At 46.6% G+C, this 13,959-nt stretch overlaps 1 protein-coding gene across 1 annotated transcript in view; it reads left to right on the top strand.

Moving 5' to 3' along the window:
- The window catches only part of TUT4 (terminal uridylyl transferase 4), a 424,536-nt gene that overhangs the window by 70,877 nt on the left and 339,700 nt on the right, over positions 1 to 13,959 (top strand). The window lies entirely within an intron of this gene.

The following is a 13,959-nucleotide window of genomic DNA, read 5'->3' as shown; positions in this document are numbered from 1 at the left end:
AAGGGCGTCCAATCTGTTCACTAAGATCTTAGCATAAATTTTGATATCAACATTTAGCAAGGATATAATTAGTACAATGTTCAGGATCGCTGTCTGGTTTGGGTACAACTACGATGTCAGCCAATGTGGTTGCTAGGGCAAAAAAAGCTCCATCAAGAACGTTGTTAAAAACAAGTCGCTAGTGACTCTGCAAATGTTTTATAGTTTTGTGGAGTTACCCCGTCAGGACCCAGGGCCGCTGAGGTCTTTAGTTCTGTGACTGCCACCAACATCTCCTTCTCAAAGATGTTTGCATTCAACACAACACGCTGTTGATCGGTGAGTGTAGGAAGGAGACAGTAAGTCAGATATGGATCAGAAGAGGCCTGTGAGTTGTTCTCACACATGACAGGTCGAGTGGTAGGGATATGGGATTTGTTGTTCCCAGAAGTGCTTCAGATGTAGAAATGAATGTCGGATATAGGTTCTCCGCATGGACGACTGGAGACAAATAGTGCTTGAAAACTGTATAGTTGATTAGACTGGAACCAATGATGCTGGATGATCGGCTGGTACAGATGGTGCTGGATGATCGGCTGGTACAGATGGTGCTGGATGATCGGCTGGAGCAGATGATGCTGAATGATCGACTGGAGCAGATGGTGCTGGATGATGGCTGGAGCAGATGGTGCTGGATGATCGGCTGGAGCAGATGATGCTGGATGATCGGCTGGAGCAGATGGTGCTGGATGATCGGCTGGAGCAGATGGTGCTGGATGATCGGCTGGAGCAGATGGTGCTGGATGATCGGCTGGAGCAGATGGTGCTGGATGATCGACTGGAGCAGATGGTGCTGGATGATGGCTGGAGCAGATGGTGCTGGATGATCGGCTGGAGCAGATGGTGCTGGATGATCGACTGGAGCAGATGGTGCTGGATGATCGACTGGAGCAGATGGTGCTGGATGATGGCTGGAGCAGATGGTGCTGGATGATCGGCTGGAGCAGATGGTGCTGGATGATGGCTGGAGCAGATGGTGCTGGATGATCGGCTGGAGCAGATGATGCTGGATGATCGACTGGAGCAGATGGTGCTGGATGATGGCTGGAGCAGATTGTGCTGGATGATCGGCTGGAGCAGATGATGCTGGATGATCGGCTGGAGCAGATGGTGCTGGATGATCGGCTGGAGCAGATGGTGCTGGATGATCGGCTGGAACAGATGGTGCTGGATGATCGGCTGGAACAGATGGTGCTGGATGATCGGCTGGAACAGGTGGTGCTGGATGATCGGCTGGAACAGGTGGTGCTGGATAATCGACTGGAACAGATGGTGCTGGATGATCGGCTGGAACAGGTGGTGCTAGGTTATCGCCTGGAACAGATGGTGCTGGATAATCGGCTGGAACAGATGGTATTAGGCTGGATCTAGATACACTACTGTCTGGAATTGGGCAGATTTGACCTGGCTTAACCTGTAGATGAACTGGACCCGCAGGAACAGGAGAGACTAATCCAGAGGATGATGCCTGTATTAATGCTGGTAAAGGTGCAGGACTAGAGTCCAAGGATGTAGCTGGAAGCGATGTTGTTCAGGCGCCCGATCCCTGTGCGGAAATCTCTACCATCTCTGCCAAAGGGACTGCCATTGGTGGCACAGATCATGTGACATTGTGGAGTCCTGCGAGTGGTCAGATCAGCCAGCTGACCTAGGAGAAGATTGCAGTACCCATGGACTAGAGCCGGGATATCGCTGCATGGAGACGCCAACCGACCTGAAGCCGCAGCTACCAGAGGAGCAGCCTGCTCATGTGCGTTTCCAGACTCTATCCTGATCCAGAGAGAGCACAGGACAGGTGAGCGCATGGTCCGCTGCCCCCGGATCATAACAGTACCCCCCTCTTAAGGGTAGCTTCTGGACACCTTCCTGGCTTCCGGGGATACTTAACATGAAAGTTTTAAATCAGGCAAGAAGCATGAACATCGGAATCATCAGTCCAAGATCTATTTTCTGAACCACAACCCTCCACAATCTTTTCAACTTAAAACTACACTCCTCTTGGTCGAGGCTTTGGAAGTGAAGAATGAAATTGATGTAGAATAAACGGATGTAGAAGAGAGGGGAGAAAATCACTAGACTGCCTGTTGGGATCCCGGCTGTTACAATGCTGACACTGGAATCCCGACAGGCAGTGAATGCCGCTGCAGGCTTTTTTCCCTCTATGGTTGTCCACGACACCCATAGAGGGAGAATATAACATGGTGAGCTCAGCAAGCCACCGTGCCCGCAAGGGGCTTTCTATCGCTTGCCCCGCTGCCGTCATACTGGTTGCCGGGATCAGGACTGCCGGGAACTCGGCCTCCGGTAAAACGTGTGTATTCCGTAGAGAGATATGGCGTTTGTCATTTGGAAATGAGGATTCAGACCCAGTTTATATGCCACTGGACTTAATCCATGAATAATTGGAAAGGGTCTGGTACATCGAGGAGCAAATTTCATGGTGGGAACTTTTGAGTCTTAAATTCCGAGTAGAGAATACCTGGTTATAGCTTAGGGACAGCTCATCATTTCTTGTCTGCAAACAAAGTGTAACAGAATGAAGCTTTTATCAGAGATCCCCCTTCAAATCTGTGAAAAATGTTGTTGGTGACTGAAATTCTGGACCCATGGGTGATGACCATAATTAGCAAAGAAGGGAGTAGTAGCAGAGTGGTATCGAAAGTTGTGGGCGAATTCTGCCCCAGATAGTAGTTCTACCCAGCTATCCTGTGAGTAAAGCCTGAGAAATGACTGTAGATTGTTCAGTCTGCCCATTGCTTTGTGGATGATAGTATGATAAACAGAACATAAGGATTTCCAGAATCTTCCTGTAAATTGAACCCTCCGATCAGAAATGATCTCACAGAGAAGACTATGCACACAAAAGATGTCATGAAAAAATTGTGAGCTTATTGTAACCCAGTTAGTTGAGAGAAATAAGCCATTTTGGTGTAACGATCAACGACTACCCCAGAGGTTCTCAAACGCGGCCCTCAAGGCACCCCGACGGTCCAAGTTCTATGGATCAGCTTAGATGGTTAAATCAAATTGATTGAGATGCTAATTAAGTCACCTGTGGCCAAGCATGAATAGACCTAACACCTGGATTGTTGGGGTGTCTTGAAATGGCCCTGAAATGTCCTGTTGGTTCCAGAGGCCTTTTTTCAGAGATGCAATGGCAGCTGTGACTCAACTTATGCGACGTGTGATGTCACTTGTAGCGGCTGTATGTTGACCATCAATGGTTGAACCCAGGTATGTAAAGGTATCCTCTTGTTCAGTGATGCTTCCATCCAGGTTTAGCTGCACAGATGAAGTTCCAGTAATAATGTGCTTGTTTTTCCCCACATGTATTTGTAAGCCGAGCTGTGCTGCATTTGTACGGAGGTTATTTAGGATGTTTTGGGCAACCCGCATGTGTTCGGCTAGGAAGACTGTATCATTGGTATAGACTAGATCTGGGACGGCTGTATGTTTGCCAGTAACGGTGCCCATTTCAGTTAGTGCGTTTTTTTTTCTGGGAATCCAGTCCATAGCGCTGCTGAAGAGCATGGGCGATGCTATACAACCTTGTTTGACGCCAGTTGAGATTGTGAATGGTTGGGACATATGTCTGCATATTTGACATTGATCCGTTGTTGTAGAGCTCTTGAAGCACTGTGAGAGTGTTATGTGGGATGTTCAACAAGCTGGGTTTAGACCTGGTAGAGGATGCAGTGACCATATCTTCACTATCTGGCAAATACTGGAATCGCGTCTACAATAAAAGAGAACTTTTTCTAGTAAATGTGCCTTTGACAGTGTGGACTGAGAACAAGCGTTCCTGCTGACACAAACCCTTATGTTTCTTATGGGGTGAGAGAAGAGCCTCTGGGATTTTTATTTAAACTATGTGGTGTGACAAGGATCAAATACACCAGGTACAAAGTCTACACTGCAGGTTTATTTTCCATAGCTTTGCCACAGGTAGGTACTTCACAATTAAACATAAGCAGTTACCAGCAAGTCACAGGTTACAGAATAGTTCACAGCATACAAAGTAGCCACTCCCCTGGCCTATCACTTGGGCGACTAGTTCACCGTCGGAAGCACTGTTTCTTGTCTGAAACTAATTTAACAGCAGGCTGACAGGTGTCTGCAATCATGCTTGCTGTAGCTCAGACCTGATCAAACGGAATACCTGCACTGGATTCCGCACCCTGCTGTTCCACATCCATGTCAGGAACGTTTGTTCTCCCTGTGACAGTGGTCACACGTACCTCCCAACATGACCCTCTCCAGGTAGGACACCGCTCTGCTCCTGGACTTCCATTCTTACTCTGATTACCATCACCTGTGGTGACACCTTAATTATCCATTAACCTGTTCAAAGCAGGTGCCGGCATTCATACAGTAAGAGAGAAGTCTAGGACCAGAGCATTGTGTCCTCCTGGAGAGGTCATGTTGGGAGGTATGACATAGGTATGAGCACTGGGTCAGTATTAGGGTACAGCACAGGCGCCGGCATTCATACAGTAAGAGAGAAGTCTAGGACCAGAGCATTGTGTCCTCCTGGAGAGGGTCATGTTGGGAGGTATGACATAGGTATGAGCACTGGGTCAGTATTAGGGTACAGCACAGGTGATGGTAGTCATACAGTAAGAGGGAAGTGCAGGAGCAGAGCATTGTGTCCTCCTGGAGAGGTCATGTTGGGAGGTATGACATAGGTATGAGCACTGGGTCAGTATTAGGGTACAGTACAGGTGATGGTAATCATACAGTAAGAGGGAAGTGCAGGAGCAGAGCATTGTGTCCTCCTGGAGAGGGTGATGTTGGGAGGTATGACATAGGTATGAGCACTGGGTCAGTATTAGGGTACAGCACAGGTGATGGTAATCATACAGTAAGAGGGAAGTGCAGGAGCAGAGCATTGTGTCCTCCTGGAGAGGGTGATGTTGGGAGGTATGACATAGGTATGAGCACTGGGTCAGTATTAGGGTACAGTACAGGTGATGGTAATCATACAGTAAGAGGGAAGTGCAGGAGCAGAGCATTGTGTCCTCCTGGAGAGGGTGATGTTGGGAGGTATGACATAGGTATGAGCACTGGGTCAGTATTAGGGTACAGTACAGGTGATGGTAATCATACAGTAAGAGGGAAGTGCAGGAGCAGAGCATTGTGTCCTCCTGGAGAGGGTGATGTTGGGAGGTATGACATAGGTATGAGCACTGGGTCAGTATTAGGGTACAGCACAGGTGATGGTAATCCATACAGTAAGAGGGAAGTGCAGGAGCAGAGCATTGTGTCCTCCTGGAGAGGTCATGTTGGGAGGTATGACATAGGTATGAGCACTGGGTCAGTATTAGGGTACAGCACAGGTGATGGTAATCATACAGTAAGAGGGAAGTGCAGGAGCAGAGCATTGTGTCCTCCTGGAGAGGGTGATGTTGGGAGGTATGACATAGGTATGAGCACTGGGTCAGTATTAGGGTACAGCACAGATGATGGTAATCATACAGTAAGAGGGAAGTGCAGGAGCAGAGCATTGTGTCCTCCTGGAGAGGTCATGTTGGGAGGTATGACATAGGTATGAGCACTGGGTCAGTATTAGGGTACAGCACAGGTGATGGTAATCATACAGTAAGAGGGAAGTACAGGAGCAGAGCATTGTGTCCTCCTGGAGAGGTCATGTTGGGAGGTATGACATAGGTATGAGCACTGGGTCAGTATTGGGGTACAGCACAGGTGATGGTAATCATACAGTAAGAGGGAAGTGCAGGAGCAGAGCATTGTGTCCTCCTGGAGAGGGTGATGTTGGGAGGTATGACATAGGTATGAGCACTGGGTCAGTATTAGGGTACAGTACAGGTGATGGTAATCATACAGTAAGAGGGAAGTGCAGGAGCAGAGCATTGTGTCCTCCTGGAGAGGGTGATGTTGGGAGGTATGACATAGGTATGAGCACTGGGTCAGTATTAGGGTACAGCACAGGTGATGGTAATCATACAGTAAGAGGGAAGTGCAGGAGCAGAGCATTGTGTCCTCCTGGAGAGGTCATGTTGGGAGGTATGACATAGGTATGAGCACTGGGTCAGTATTAGGGTACAGCACAGGTGATGGTAATCATACAGTAAGAGGGAAGTGCAGGAGCAGAGCATTGTGTCCTCCTGGAGAGGGTGATGTTGGGAGGTATGACATAGGTATGAGCACTGGGTCAGTATTAGGGTACAGTACAGGTGATGGTAATCATACAGTAAGAGGGAAGTGCAGGAGCAGAGCATTGTGTTCTCCTGGAGAGGGTGATGTTGGGAGGTATGACATGGGTATGAGCACTGGGTCAGTATTAGGGTACAGCACAGGTGATGGTAATCATACAGTAAGAGGGAAGTGCAGGAGCAGAGCATTGTGTCCTCCTGGAGAGGGTGATGTTGGGAGGTATGACATAGGTATGAGCACTGGGTCAGTATTAGGGTACAGCACAGGTGATGGTAATCCATACAGTAAGAGGGAAGTGCAGGAGCAGAGCATTGTGTCCTCCTGGAGAGGTCATGTTGGGAGGTATGACATAGGTATGAGCACTGGGTCAGTATTAGGGTACAGCACAGGTGATGGTAATCATACAGTAAGAGGGAAGTGCAGGAGCAGAGCATTGTGTCCTCCTGGAGAGGGTGATGTTGGGAGGTATGACATAGGTATGAGCACTGGGTCAGTATTAGGGTACAGTACAGGTGATGGTAATCATACAGTAAGAGGGAAGTGCAGGAGCAGAGCATTGTGTCCTCCTGGAGAGGGTGATGTTGGGAGGTATGACATAGGTATGAGCACTGGGTCAGTATTAGGGTACAGCACAGGTAATGGTAATCATACAGTAAGAGGGAAGTGCAGGAGCAGAGCATTGTGTCCTCCTGGAGAGGTCATGTTGGGAGGTATGACATAGGTATGAGCACTGGGTCAGTATTAGGGTACAGCACAGGTGATGGTAATCATACAGTAAGAGGGAAGTACAGGAGCAGAGCATTGTGTCCTCCTGGAGAGGTCATGTTGGGAGGTATGACATAGGTATGAGCACTGGGTCAGTATTGGGGTACAGCACAGGTGATGGTAATCATACAGTAAGAGGGAAGTGCAGGAGCAGAGCATTGTGTCCTCCTGGAGAGGGTGATGTTGGGAGGTATGACATAGGTATGAGCACTGGGTCAGTATTAGGGTACAGTACAGGTGATGGTAATCATACAGTAAGAGGGAAGTGCAGGAGCAGAGCATTGTGTCCTCCTGGAGAGGGTGATGTTGGGAGGTATGACATAGGTATGAGCACTGGGTCAGTATTAGGGTACAGCACAGGTGATGGTAATCATACAGTAAGAGGGAAGTGCAGGAGCAGAGCATTGTGTCCTCCTGGAGAGGGTCATGTTGGGAGGTATGACATAGGTATGAGCATTGGGTCAGTACAGGTGATGGTAATCATACAGTAAGACAGAAGTCTAGGACCAGAGCATTGTGTCCTCCTGGAGAGGGTGATGTTGGGAGGTATGACATAGGTATGAGCACTGGGTCAATATTTGGGTACAGCACAGGTAATGGTAATCATACAGTAAGAGGGAAGTGCAGGAGCAGAGCATTGTGTCCTCCTGGAGAGGTCATGTTGGGAGGTATGACATAGGTATGAGCACTGGGTCAGTATTGGGGTACAGCACAGGTGATGGTAATCATACAGTAAGAGGGAAGAGCAGGAACAGAGCATTGTGTCCTCCTGGAGAGGTCATGTTGGGAGGTATGACATAGGTATGAGCACTGGGTCAGTATTAGGGTACAGCACAGGTGATGGTAATCATACAGTAAGAGGGAAGAGCAGGAGCAGAGCATTGTGTCCTCCTGGAGAGGTCATGTTGGGAGGTATGACATAGGTATGAGCACTGGGTCAGTATTAGGGTACAGCACAGGTGATGGTAATCATACAGTAAGAGGGAAGTACATGAGCAGAGCATTGTGTCCTCCTGGAGAGGTCATGTTGGGAGGTATGACATAGGTATGAGCACTGGGTCAGTATTAGGGTACAGTACAGGTGATGGTAATCATACAGTAAGAGGGAAGTGCAGGAGCAGAGCATTGTGTCCTTTTGGAGAGGGTGATGTTGGGAGGTATGACATAGGTATGAGCACTGGGTCAGTATTAGGGTACAGCACAGGTGATGGTAATCATACAGTAAGAGGGAAGTGCAGGAGCAGAGCATTGTGTCCTCCTGGAGAGGGTGATGTTGGGAGGTATGACATAGGTATGAGCACTGGGTCAGTATTAGGGTACAGCACAGGTGATGGTAATCCATACAGTAAGAGGGAAGTGCAGGAGCAGAGCATTGTGTCCTGGAGAGGGTCATGTTGGGAGGTATGACATAGGTATGAGCATTGGGTCAGTACAGGTGATGGTAATCATACAGTAAGACAGAAGTCTAGGACCAGAGCATTGTGTCCTCCTGGAGAGGGTGATGTTGGGAGGTATGACATAGGTATGAGCACTGGGTCAATATTTGGGTACAGCACAGGTAATGGTAATCATACAGTAAGAGGGAAGTGCAGGAGCAGAGCATTGTGTCCTCCTGGAGAGGTCATGTTGGGAGGTATGACATAGGTATGAGCACTGGGTCAGTATTAGGGTACAGCACAGGTGATGGTAATCATACAGTAAGAGGGAAGTGCAGGAGCAGAGCATTGTGTCCTCCTGGAGAGGGTGATGTTGGGAGGTATGACATAGGTATGAGCACTGGGTCAGTATTAGGGTACAGTACAGGTGATGGTAATCATACAGTAAGAGGGAAGTGCAGGAGCAGGGCATTGTGTCCTCCTGGAGAGGGTGATGTTGGGAGGTATGACATAGGTATGAGCACTGGGTCAGTATTAGGGTACAGTACAGGTGATGGTAATCATACAGTAAGAGGGAAGTGCAGGAGCAGAGCATTGTGTCCTCCTGGAGAGGGTGATGTTGGGAGGTATGACATAGGTATGAGCACTGGGTCAGTATTAGGGTACAGCACAGGTGATGGTAATCATACAGTAAGAGGGAAGTGCAGGAGCAGAGCATTGTGTCCTCCTGGAGAGGTCATGTTGGGAGGTATGACATAGGTATGAGCACTGGGTCAGTATTAGGGTACAGCACAGGTGATGATAATCATACAGTAAGAGGGAAGTGCAGGAGCAGACCATTGTGTCCTCCTGGAGAGGGTGATGTTGGGAGGTATGACATAGGTATGAGCACTGGGTCAGTATTAGGGTACAGTACAGGTGTTGGTAATCATACAGTAAGAGGGAAGTGCAGGAGCAGAGCATTGTGTCCTCTTGGAGAGGTCATGTTGGGAGGTATGACATAGGTATGAGCACTGGGTCAGTATTAGGGTACAGCACAGGTGATGGTAATCATACAGTAAGAGGGAAGTGCAGGAGCAGAGCATTGTGTCCTCCTGGAGAGGGTGATGTTGGGAGGTATGACATAGGTATGAGCACTGGGTCAGTATTAGGGTACAGTACAGGTGATGGTAATCATACAGTAAGAGGGAAGTGCAGGAGCAGAGCATTGTGTCCTCCTGGAGAGGGTGATGTTGGGAGGTATGACATAGGTATGAGCACTGGGTCAGTATTAGGGTACAGTACAGGTGATGGTAATCATACAGTAAGAGGGAAGAGCAGGAACAGAGCATTGTGTCCTCCTGGAGAGGATCACGTTGTGAGTTGTGGTCACAGAGGGTCATTGCCTATACATGATTAAGGTCCATGCGCAGACTGAAACAATGCAATGTGACACTTTATCCGTATAAGATCGGTGCGTGCCTTCCTGGAAAATTCATGTCGTTATCTGATTAATGCGACGTACAAATTGTTAACCTGGTATATGTAATTATAGGAGGTATGTAACAACACAACATCTAATGAAATACGTTCTCAGCTGTTCTGTAATAAATAAGAGGAATTGCCCCGATACAGGCTAGACGTTAAGAATGCCAAATTGATTTCTCACAAATATTTAAAATGCCCGCTCTAATATATATTGTAAATGCCTGCACCTCTTATTGCCATATCCCATGAATGTGCGCTAAACATCGCAAAACACTGCATCCCATAAGAGAAAACAATACACCCACACATTATCTGAGTTCCAAAGCTCATTGATGTATATATTTGTTATTAAAAAGGATATGGATTCAATATATATTACAAAGTACAGTATGCCTATAGTTACATGGTACACTCACACAGTAAGCAGTTAAAACATAGTTACATACAATTACATGCCATTACATACAGTTTCAGTTACAGGCCAGCGATACAATTACCATTCCCTCCAATGCATCTTATGTCTCTCTCTCTGTAAATAAATACAGGAACTGATCTGCCAGCAAGTCCATCATCGTCTCAGACCTTACAGCAACTGAGCTCCTTTGTGATCAATAAGTGTTATCTAGTTTCTGGGGGAGGGATTCACGATGAGTCACCAGTTCCTTTGTATATGCTAATTAGGTTCAGCCTTGAAGACATCCAAAGGGCTGGCCTGAGTTTTCTGTTAATTACCTGTTTGGAGTACCTATTGTTCTAATAAAAGTGATTTTAGCTTTTATACATTTATTCATAATTCCGTGTTGCAATGTCCCTACAACTTAATAACAAGTATCAAATGAATCTACACATTAATCTGGTTGTTTTAATAGTAATACGACAGGTCTATCTTGTTTCGTTCAAATAATACACATTCATGACATTACTTCATTAGATAATATAAATCTCCATGATGTCTGGTGCTTGATATTATTATAATTATGTACTGTATGAAATAAGTGTCGAATCCATCTCTGTGGCATGTCCGTGTAAATGCGTGTGTTACCATATATTGCTGTGCTCGCTGCGCGTATTTGCAAGTATAGCGACTTATATGTGTGTAGTTTGTATGTTCTCTTTATGTAATATTTTTTTTACTTCGACAACGTATGACCCATTTAAGTGCTAAGAGGTATTCACTTACATTTATGATGGACAAGAGAATTTCTCTAAGGGGCCGATCAATTGTTTTGAGCATCTAAAAATCCTGTCTAAATGGACTGTTTAGATGCCCAATAATTTGTCACAATGCAAATGCTATTTTGGCGCACACGCACATCGTTCATGTCGCTTCCAAACAGGCAGGCTTTGGCTAATCACGTCCAAGCTCCCATTCCAGTGCCCAAAGTGCAGAGTCAGTGCACATTTCTTCTCACACCTCAGGAGGCCCTGCGGTTACTGCGCGTCTGAAGGGCCCCATACACTCATACGACACGGCGGTCCGTCATGTCGCATAAGATTTCCCTTCAGCCTCCCGGGCGGCAGGATAGTATAAGATACATTGTATGCGGCCCTTTTGCATACGATGTATCTTATACGATCCCAGCAATTCTTGAGGAATCCGATATATCACGAGTGCAGCACTCATGATATGTCGGTTCTAGGGTGATCCAATCTGATGCTCACGGGAACGTACATCGGATCGGGTGTAAAGCACAACGAAAATGCCCGATTTCACCCAATATATCGTCCCGAATTGGGCTGAAATCGGGCCTTATCGTTCTAGTGTATGTGGCCCTTTAAAGGAGCAACAATTGAATGGCTCCATTTTGCACCCCCTAGTGGTAGCCGTGGGGTAACACAATGGAATCGGCCCCTAAGAGAGGAATCCTGTGTTTGTGGTTTGCTGAATGGCTGATATCCCTCTTGCTGTTCTCACTTCAGTAAAAGTGATTAAATCAGAAGTTATTGTGGCTTTTTATTGGCTCCTTGTGCACTCCAGAGCCCTAAGATGGGAACGCGAGCACCCCAGGGTATGGGACGGAGGGAATTATCTGTAGTCCAGTATAGACGTCTTGTTTCTGTTTTGTTCAGTTAGTGTTCACGCTAGGATCTGGGCAGTGCACAAGCGTGTGCGCATCAAAAAAGGGGTGTGGCCACGCAAAATAGGGGGCGTGGTCAATACACGTAATAAAAGTGGGCGGTTCAGCCCACAGACGGGGGCGTGGGCGGCCGGCGGCATCACTGTTGGGGGCATCTCCATCGGTGCTGGGCTTCCCCCAGCTCTCTCCCAATGCGTGAATGGATGCCGCGCGCATGCGCACGGCATCTTTACACACTGGGAGGGCAGGAAGCGGGCGGCTGTTTTAGCAGGGCGCCGCAGAAAGAGCAGGGCACGGCGCCCTGCTAAAACACCCTAGAGTGAACACTATCAGTGTCGATTATTTTTTATTGAAGGTACAATCTCAATGAATGATTATCCATTATATTGTATTCCTTTATAAATGACAAGGAAGCATTGTCTAGTCCAGCTGATCCTCCCAAATGTTACTTACAGGTGAACCTCAGAAAATGAGAATATCGTGCAAAAGTTCATTTATTTCAGTAATTCAACTTAAAAGGTGAAACGAATATATTATATATACTCATTACATGCAAAGTGAGATATTTTAAGCTTTTATTTGTTATAATTTGGATGATTGTGACTTACAGCTTAAGAAAACCCCAAATCCAAAATCTCAGGAAATTAGAATATTACATAAAATCAATAAAAGAGAGTATTTTAAATACAGAAATGTCGCCCTCTGAAAAGTATACTCATGCCTATGTAGTCAGTACTTGATTTGGGCCCCTTCTACATGAATTACTGCCTCAGTGCGACGTGGCATGGATTCTATCAGCCGGTGGCACTGCTGAGGTGTTATGGAAGACCAGGATGCTTCAATAGCGGCCTTCAGCTCTTCTGCATTGTTCCGTCTCATGTCTCTCATCTTTCTCTTGGCAATGCCCCATAGATTCTCTTTTTTCTTTAGCCCAGGTAAGACGCTTCTGACGTTGTTTGTTGTTCAGGAGCGCCATGACAAGAGGAATCCGACATTTGAAGCCCATGTCCAGGATCCGTCTGTGTGTGGTGGCTCTTGATGCACGAACTCCAGCCTCAGTCCACTCCTTGTGAAGCTCCCACACATTTTGAATGGCCCTTTCCTGACAAGTAAAAAAGAACTGGTCTGTTGCTCAGTGGTCCAAAAGTTCTCTTTTCTGTTGAGCAAAATTTGCATCTAATTTGGAAACCAAGGTCCCAGAGTATGGAGGAGGAATGGAGAGGTACACAATCCAAGATGCTTGAGGTCCAGTGTGAGGTTTCCACTGTCTGTGTTGATTTGGGGAGCCATGTCATCTGCTGGTGTTGGTCCACTGTGCTTTTATTAAGTCCAGAGTCAACACAGCCGTCTACCAGGACATTTTAGAGCGCTTCATGCTTCCTTCAGCAGACAAGCTTTATGGAGATGCTGACTTCATTTTCCAGCAGGATTGGGCACCTGCCCACACTGCCAAAACTACCAAAACCTGGTTCAGTGACCGTGGGATTACTGTGCTGGATTGGCCAGAAAACTCGCCTGACCTGAACCCCATAGAGAATCTATGGGGCATTGCCAGGAGAAAGATGAGAGAGACATGAGACTGAACAATGCAAAAGAGCTGAAGGCCACTATTGAAGCATCTTGGTCTTTCATAACACCTCAGTAGTGCCACCGGCTGATAGAATCCATGCCACGTCGCATTGAGGCAGTAATTCATGCACAAGGGGCCCAAACCAAGTACTGAGTACATAAGCATGATTATACTTTTCAGAGGGCAACATTTCTGTTATTAAAATCCTTTCTTTTATTGGTTTTATGTAATATTCTAATTTCCTGAGATTTTGGATTTGAGGTTATTTTAAACTGAAAGCCACAATCATCCATATTATAACAAATAAAGGCGTGAAATATCTCACTTTGCATGTAATGAGTCTATATAATATATTACTTTCACCTTTTAAGTTGAATTACTGAAATAAACTCTTGCACAATATTCTCGTTTTCTGAGGTTCACCTGTATTCTGACTCTGCTAATATTTACAAAAATCTAATACATTTGGACATACAGTATGTGATTAAAG

Source organism: Pseudophryne corroboree, chromosome 9, assembly GCF_028390025.1.
Source record: "Pseudophryne corroboree isolate aPseCor3 chromosome 9, aPseCor3.hap2, whole genome shotgun sequence".
NCBI lineage: Eukaryota > Metazoa > Chordata > Amphibia > Anura > Myobatrachidae > Pseudophryne > Pseudophryne corroboree.
Note: the sequence above shows the minus strand (reverse complement) of the source record. Positions and strands in the feature narration are given on the sequence as shown.